The sequence below is a fragment of the Copidosoma floridanum genome, unplaced genomic scaffold, assembly GCF_036245765.1.
Source record: "Copidosoma floridanum isolate Cflo_tuat_1 unplaced genomic scaffold, Cflo_Japanese_pri ptg000013l, whole genome shotgun sequence".
NCBI classification, from domain to species: Eukaryota; Metazoa; Arthropoda; class Insecta; order Hymenoptera; family Encyrtidae; genus Copidosoma; species Copidosoma floridanum.
This window is the reverse complement of record NW_028321890.1, coordinates 17,210,202-17,219,666: the sequence shown is the minus strand read 5'-3', so window position 1 is coordinate 17,219,666 and position 9,465 is coordinate 17,210,202.

The window sequence follows — 9,465 nt, the reverse complement described above, 5'->3', positions numbered from 1 at the left end:
AGAAGTTCAGAATTATGATTAAAATCAATAATGTTAGTAAGAATAGTACCTTAATTCGTGATTGATTTGAAAAATTTAAAATTGATTCACACTTCCATGAAAGAAAGCCAACACGGCCCAACAGTGACCCAACATCGGTAGGTACCCATTATTGACAATACTGCTCGCCAATACTGATCCGTAGTTGTATGGTTGTTAAAATGATCATATTGGTCCAAAATTTACCATGCAGTACAATTTATAACTGGATTAATTTTAAAAACAGTATTTTCTCTAATTTTTGTCTATTTTCTTCCCCGCTTTTGTGCAGACGTTTTTGTAAATAAGTGTTGAATACGAAAGCATTTTTCCAGTTTTACGTAAACAAACTTGGGTTATTTTTTTCACTTCTCTTTTTTCCCGTTGTAAGACGAAAATTGCAATGCACTATCATATGGCACAATTACTGCAAAGAATTCAATAGAATTATTTGTTGTAATCACTGGAATATCTTTGAAAATATATGCTATATATGAATTTGTATGTCCCGCACAAAGCATGACTTTAGGCTACAAATAATTAAAAACAAATGACATGTAGGATCTCTTGAGGTTAAAATTATTTTTTTTTCTCCAAGTATTGACTAAGTATCGACAACGTATATGGCTAGTACATGGCAGCTACTATTATTTGACAGAACCGGCTAACAGTCCAGGACCAATACAGTTTTTGAGAATTCGGTCCAATATGATCATTTCGACATTGGAGGGAGTATTGACCAACGCCTTGCATACAATTATCAGTTTGTCGGTGCTGCACAGTAATTCGGCCGTATTGTCAGCCTGGGCAATTTTTTTATGAGCTATTTGAGACGAAGGATTTACAGTAACAGTAATTAATTCAGAAATTGTTAGAGAAATGGGACCTGAAAAAACACTTACCAACAGTATTTTAAAGGGAGCTCGTTTCATGATTTTTTAGTGCGATGTTTTTTTAATGTTTACGATTTGACTTTTTTTGGTACAATATCTTGTAACGGTACAGTCACATATTCTTTTTTTGGCAAAAATCTAAAATGATGCTAAAAAAATATATATCCACCAGTAGTCAATACAGAACATAAAATCAAATAATGTAAGATCTAAAAAATACTTTGCTAAAATACTTGTAAAGACAGGAATGTACGACATGTGTTTTCCACCAAACAAATATTCAGATGCACTATCTTGTTTGCTAAAAAAACCAAAGTAAAATCCTACTAAAAGGCTGATGCCAAGTATGCCGCTAAATAGTATATAGTCTGTACACCCAAATGTTAATTGCAGCATACTGTTGCCAAACGTAGGCAATAAAGTACTCATTGTTGTATTCATTTTCTTCTTTTCTTTATTTTCTAACTTGTGACAAGTAAATTTCAAATACCACAGTTTAAAGAAACGCTCATTTTCATAGCTGCTTCCATGCTACGAGTTATTTTCATTAGGGGTATACAGTAAAATCAAAACTGTAATCTGAAACATTTATCAAAATATTGCAACTACACTTGGCATTAAATTAGCGTCTGCAGTTAAACTTATGGGTTTTTGTATGAAAAATAATTTGTATTTTAAAACGTTTCCGTTTACTTCAACATTCACTTAATTGGGTGTTTTCCGCAATCGTCACCAGCAAGTAATTTAAGGTTGCGCTCTACGCTACCATCAGGTCGATAAGTTAACTACCTTGAATTAACTGGCGCTCTGTTCCGTAATCTGGCCAGTTAAAATAGCAGACGACAGTCAACAGCGATGAAATCTTCACTTTTTTCACGACTTTCACGTTGTCTGCTGTTTTAACTTGCAGATTACGGAATATATTTGTTGTCTTGTTGACTTACTGACCTGACGGTAACGTATAAAGCGCAAATTTAAATTACTTGCTGTTGACGACGATTGCGGAAAACACCCCAAGCGGCGTTACCACCACGACCTATACGTAACTTTACAGCCTCTGATTTTATCATTCTGGTAAAGAGAGCACGGTGTAAGATGTACTTGAAGTTATGTGTAGTAATTAAAGAAATTACTACTAAGTAATGCCATACGGTCGATATTATTGAACCATATGAATATCTCTATAGTTAAGGCGCCAGGTAGGGTCCCGTGGCCTTTTCAATTAGAACGGACCCACCAAGGTTTTTTTAATGTATTTTTGCCTGCTGAACACGATTATCGATGGTAGGTCGCGATCCGGATGGACAATTTTTTTTTATCAACAAATTTTATAAACAAATTTAAATTATTCATTTTTTTGGAAAAAAAAAATTTTTTCCTATTCTTTAGCTCATTTTGAACAAAAAAGTTTACAAACACCACATGCCTAAACCCAATACTTTTCCCGTAAAAAATTCGACAACTTTCAAAAAATGCGTTTTTTGCTATTTTCAATAGCTTGCTACTTAAAGCCCGATTAATATTTTTCAACTCAACACCTCTCAAATTGTGAGCCAAACATAGTATTTGAAGAATACGTAAAGACCAATTGATTTCATTTGGTTGTTCTTATCCAGCGAGCTTGACGGTCTGTGCCTTTTTAATGTGACCGTACGGCCTCGGCGCAATACAATATATTCTGGCACTAAATGTTTGTTATCTGGACAGCCATACATAGATTGTGTTTTATGTATTTTTGCCTGCTGAACATGATTATTGATGGTGGGTCGTAATATCGAATGTGATCAATGTTTTTTTATTAACAAATTTTATAAACAAATCGCAAAAATGTAATTTTTTCTAAAAATAATTTTTTTTTCGCTTCTCTAACTTATTTTAAACAAAAAGTTTTGTATAATGTATAATGTACATCTGTTAAGCCCATACTATTTCCGCAAAAAAACGTGAACTGTAAAAAATTCACTTTTTCCGTTTTTCACACAGCTGCAACGTGGGGCTTTTATTATAATTTTTTACTAAAAAGTTTTTAATTCTTCAGCTCATGCAGGGGTTTAAGAATGTCTCACAGTTGATTAATTTTATTCGTTTGTTATTTTTGTTCTGTGAACTTAGCAGCTTCATGTTTTATTATTAACAAATTTTATAAACAAATTGCAAAAATGTAGTTTTTTCTAAAAATAATGTTTTTTTTGCTTTTATTATATTTTTTTACTAAAAAGTTTTTAATTCTCCAGTTTATGTAGGGGCTCACGGTAGTATATATATAGCTATGTAGTCAGTTTCTTGTTGTCAACAAATTAGCATAAACCAGTAATCAAAAATTTTTGATCTTATCAATGTGTGCAAAATAAAATTTAAGAAAATATAACAGGACTACCCCAAAGTATAATAATGTGATAATACGTAGTTTATTAAGGTACGATACATTTCTTTGTTTAGAATCTATTTTAAAGTATACTGCATCTTGTACATATATACATACATATCTTACGAAGTTACCACAATTTTTGTTATTTTATTTTCCACTGTAATTATTTTTACATGTGTTTTCTTTTTTACAATTACAAAAAGTGCAGCACGGTATTTGTTCTGCAACACATAAGCAGGTTTTTCTACTGCATACTTTACAAGAACAAGGTTGTAATAATTCTTCGTAAGGTGGAATTAAAGTTTCAATTTTTCGTGGCATAAGGAGATCGTCACACTCTATGTAACCAAACTCTTTCGGATCTAATTGTTTAACATCAACATTCAAACATTTAATTTGATAATATACTACGAAATATGCTCTTACAATGTGCAAATTGATAGAATTAGAGGTCGGAGGTAGATCTTCAATTAAGCACTGTTTTTGATGATGATAAGACCATACACGCAATTCATCAAAGCTATTGCATTTAGAATTTTTATTAACAACACGTACCAAATACTCTTCAGCCTTGGTGATACTTTCATTCAAATTTGACTCAGAGTAATCTGAAAAACATTGATCAATTTACTTTACTAATTGATTGTATACGTAACACAAATAAATTGTTTTCGAACGATTTTTGTAAGACAAAAAGTTTGACAAAAGAAGGGGATAGTATTAAAGACGTTGGGTTGTCTTGCATTTTTCTACTTTGAGTTAAAAAGCATGAAGCTGCTAAGTTCACAGAACAAAAATAACAAACGAATAAAATTAATCAACTATGAGACATTCTTAAACCCCTGCATGAGCTGAAGAATTAAAAACTTTTTAGTAAAAAATTATAATAAAAGCCCCACGTTGCAGCTGTGTGAAAAACGGAAAAAGTGAATTTTTTACAGTTCACGTTTTTTTGCGGAAATAGTATGGGCTTAACAGATGTACATTATACATTATACAAAACTTTTTGTTTAAAATAAGTTAGAGAAGCGAAAAAAAAATTATTTTTAGAAAAAATTACATTTTTGCGATTTGTTTATAAAATTTGTTAATAAAAAAACATTGATCACATTCGATATTACGACCCACCATCAATAATCATGTTCAGCAGGCAAAAATACATAAAAAACAATCTATGTATGGCTGTCCAGATAACAAACATTTAGTGCCAGAATATATTGTATTGCGCCGAAGCCGTACGGTCACATTAAAGAGGCACAGACCGTCAAGCTCGCTGGATAAGAACAACCAAATGAAATCAATTGGTCTTTACGTATTCTTCAAATACTATGTTTGGCTCACAATTTAAGAGGTGTTGAGTTGGAAAATATTAATCGGGCTTTGAGTAGCAAGCTATTGAAAATAGCAAAAAACGCATTTTTTGAAAGTTGTCGAATTTTTTACGGGAAAAGTATTGGGTTTAGGCATATGGTGTTTGTAAACTTTTTTGTTCAAAATGAGCTAAAGAATGGGAAAAAATTTTTTTTTTCCAAAAAAATGAATAATTTAAATTTGTTTATAAAATTTGTTGATAAAAAAAAATTGTCCATCCGGATCGCGACCCACCATCGATAATCGTGTTCAGCAGGCAAAAATACATTAAAAAAACCTTGGTGGGTCCGTTCTAATTGAAAAGGCCACGGGACCCTACCTGGCGCCTAAACTACTATTTTTAGAGGTCGACTTTTAAGTGAAAAATAAATTGTAAACTTGCCGCAAACAGCATAAACCACGTCAACTTTTTATTATCTATCTATAAGATTAGATGCGGCTGGTTTGTAATTATCAATGTGACTTTGCTGTAAATAGCAATAGTTATTTGGATCAGTGCCATCTAGCGGTCTCAATTTTTTGGCCAAAAATGGCTCCTAAAATTCTTAATCAAAGCATTCTGGATTAGAGCCATTTCGTCTATTACAAACCAGCCGCAAGGCCGCAACTCATGATGAAGCTATAAAATAAAAAAATTACAATACATGTGTTTTAGGCGGCAAGTTAACAATCTATTTTCTACCGAAAAATCGACCTGCTATGTGTTTGTACTTTTAAAGATTAATTTTCAAGCATAAGATAGATTGTTAACTTGCCGCCAAAAACACACGTATCGTTATTTTTTTATTTTATAGCTTCACTATGAGTTGCGGCTGGTTTATAATTAATTAAATGACTCTAATCCTGAATGCTCTGATTGAGAATCTTAGGAGCCACTTATGACCAAAAAACAAAGACCGCTAGATGGCGCTGATCCAAAATAATTATTGCTACTTACAGTAAAGTCACTTTATTAGTTATAAACCAGCCGCAAATAATCTCATTAATAGACAATTAATAGTTGACATTTTTTATGCTATTTGCGGCAAGTTTCTACATCAATATTTTACATATCTTAAATGGATCATAAAATTGACAATATTTGCAAAATTACAATACTCTTGACCTTTTACCATTAAATCATGTAAGCACAAATTAATCAGTCCATTAAAGAGACAACCGAAGAAAAATGGCCTGAAAAAGAAGCACAGTCACACGAAAAGTGATCAGAGAAGGTTGGGTTCTTTGTTTACTTATAACACTTAAAATTTACATCTCTGTAATAAATGTATTTTTCAATTAGTAAGATCCGATGCTCCATTCCAGGAGACTCACGAATTCACCAAAGGAAAAAAATAACTACGTGACTCTCATTATGTCAGTAACATGGAATTAACAATCTTTTTAAGCTCAATATCTTTTTAAGTGCGAAAAAAAATAAAAACAAGATTCCTCCCATAAGACCTGTGTTATTTCGCCTCTATTAGTCATATATACACTGAGGTCACGTGGTAGAGGCATAATCCCAATATGGTAGGTATCGTAGATCGTATGAGTAAGTTTGACTTGCAAGCTCAAAGTAGATAGCGCCGTAAGGGTGCCTGTACATGGGCGTCTTAATGTCTTAAGACTGTAAGCCAAACCTTATGGCGGGTGATTCAATTCAAACTGACGTTAACTGAATATTGATAAAATTTGTTTTTAACAAGATAATAGGCATCCTGTTCATAACAAAACTATGTTACGTGATTGCATTATGATATTGGAAAGATATTTAGCCACCAAAACTAAAAAAAATTTTGTTAACGCTGAGTCGTTCAAAAAAGAGGTCATGTTGACAAAATTATTGTATTGACATGAATTGTAGAAACTTTTCAATTGATGCCTTAAAAAACGTTCTAACGTTATAATGTAATCAGGTTACATAGTTTTATGATGAATAAAGTCTCTATTTCCTTGTTTAAAACAAATTATATCGGTATTCAGTTAACATCAGTTTGAATGAATCACCCGCCATAGGTGTGGCTTACAGTCTTAAGACTGTAAGACGCCCATGTACAGGCACCCTAAACCAACTTTGTCATGGTGACTCGCGGGAAAATTAAAAATGTATTATTTTTAAAACAAATTTTCTTTTCAAGAACGACTATCAAAAAATATGTTATATCGCATGAAATGAAAACAACTAATTTATTAAACAATATAAAATATTTACCGCTTACATTTTACGCAGAATAATTACTTAAATAAAACATCCATAAAGCTCATTTGTACATATCAACGGAGATATCCTCTTTATCAACGGAGAAATTTCTGTCGATGCCAAGATGAGCTTTATGGATGTTTCATATAAGTAATTATTCTACGTAAAATATAAGCAGTAAAAATTTTATATTGTTTAATTAATTAGTTATTTTTATTAATTGCGATATAACATATTTTTTGACAGTCGTTCTTGAAAAAAAAAATTGTTTTAAAAATAATACATTTTGAATTTTCCCAGGAGTCGCCATGACAGAGCTAGTTTATCCTGGGTCCGTACCATATAACTATTTTTCTGTACATCGGCCTATGTTATAACACAGGCCTGAAAAGCAAAAAAAAGTTATATGGTACGGCCCCTGGCACCATCTACTTTAAACTTGCAAGGCAAACTTCCTCATATCGTACAACCTCTCGTTTGTATTATGGAGCTATTCACATAGACATTTTTTGCTTATTTTATTGTGAACGTTCATATTGAGGAGCTGTTCACATAGACATTTTTTGCTTGATTCAATGTGAACGTTTATATTGAAAAGGGGGTTCCACTGTTCCACTAAACTCAAATTGAGTGAACAGACTGAACAGACCTATACCTCTTTTTCCATCAGGCAACAAAGCACAAAGCCTATATGGTTGCAACTACGTTGACTGACAGAGAACACAGTATAGGTCTGTTCAGTCTGTTCACTCAATTTGAGTTTAGCGGAACAGTGGAACCCCCTTTCCAATATGAACGTTCACATTGAATTAAGCAAAAAATGTCTATGTGAACAGCTCCTATGTCTCTCTTTTGCAGTTTGAAGCACTTGCAAGCACGAGGGAGTACAATCAATTGAAATTTTTTATTTTTATTTTAATTTTTGGTAAGAGACTCACAATTGTATAGGTACATACAGGATGGACTGATTTGTGAACTGAAAAATTCAAATTTACATTATCTTATCTTACTTATATATAGAGCAAAGTCGCTAAAACCGTTGTAATCGCTAACCGCGAAAACTACTGAACTGATTTTGCTGAAATTTTGCATACCAATTCTTGACACTTCCTAGATGGTTTTAGTATGGTTTTTATCTTAAAAAATTTAATAACAATAGCAATAAATAAGCTCAAAGTTTTGCAAAAATACGCCAGCTTTTCACTTTAGTTCAGTAAAATCCGCTAGGTGGCGTCGGCATAAAATCGAAGCTACCTACAACAAAATTAAATAAGTGTGATTATGATGGGCCGGAGTGTCGCGGAAATTTCTGCAATCGTCTACCGACTGCTCATCAAGCTTCATCGAGAAAGTACATGATAGTCGTGCAGCTGGGTATGCCAGTTACCGATGACGCTCTTTTCCAATGGGCAAATCGGGCAAATGATCTAGGTCTACTTTCACCCTAAACCTCCAAAATTAACGAATTCCACCAAAAAAAAAAAAATAATTTCATTGATGACGTCTCTGGCGGAATACCAGGAGACGTATTCAGCCAGAGCACATCCTGCTTCAATACTTCACAGTTATGTGGCCGTTCCATAATCGGGCCTGATGCTATCAGAGAATTTTTTTACTGCAACTGTAAGCCAGGGAAGGCAGCCCTGAAGAGTACGGGCAGCCACAACTGCCAACTTCTTAGTGGTCGTTCCTACGGCATACCTACAGAGAAGGTATTCTCCAGGCCCACTTTCCCGACTAACGATGAGCGGTTGGTAATCCGGGGAACGACCTGAAGATGAGATATATTTTGGTCAGCGGTGTATCTCCCTCATGTACGGTCTCCGTACACAGACTTCGAGGGTAAGAGCCAAGCTACCAACAGCTGGCTCTCCATCATCAAGAATAATATTAAGGAATAACTAGAAATTTCACCACTAGCCTTTTTCAGGGCCAATATAGGGCCTAAGTATTTACGTTCATTACTCAACCTTCAATCTCATCGGTTCTTGTAAGGGCCATCTTAGTTTTAACTACTTTGCCAACAAATACATTTTTACTACCATTTCCGGAAATGTTATTCGTCGTCGAGCAGAGTTGTTCGTCGCAAGGCTGGAAACCCCGGTGACCGACAACCCTATATTACCCTCTTGACTATAAGCATTCAACCAGGAATCACCGATCCTCTCCAAGGTCTGCGCTGGGCAACCCTAACAGCTATAAGGAAAAAAAAACTTGAGCCAACGGGAGTCTCCAACGGGCAAACATCACGAACCAATTTCTACTAATCTCTCCACCTTAGATCATCAAAACAACTGAGTCTACAAAAAAAAGGTGCTTTAGACACCAACGTCTTTGATGTTATACCAGGAGACGTTGGAAAAGAGCAACACAACTAGCCCCAAAGCTTCGGACTTTGTAATTTTTCTCCCAATCAGTCTGGGTCTTCAACAGCAAGCCAGAGAAGATCACCCTGAGGTATCCAGGTCAAAATTGCTGTTAACTGTAGTCAAGAAAGAGTTAACTTAAAAAGCTCTTCGGTCCTTTTCAGGGTTATCGGACGTCGAACTACCTTGCTAACAAATATATTAGAACTTAACAAAGTTGACAGGAAATAGCCTTTAGGGGTCACACAAATTTTAAGCATGCCAAAA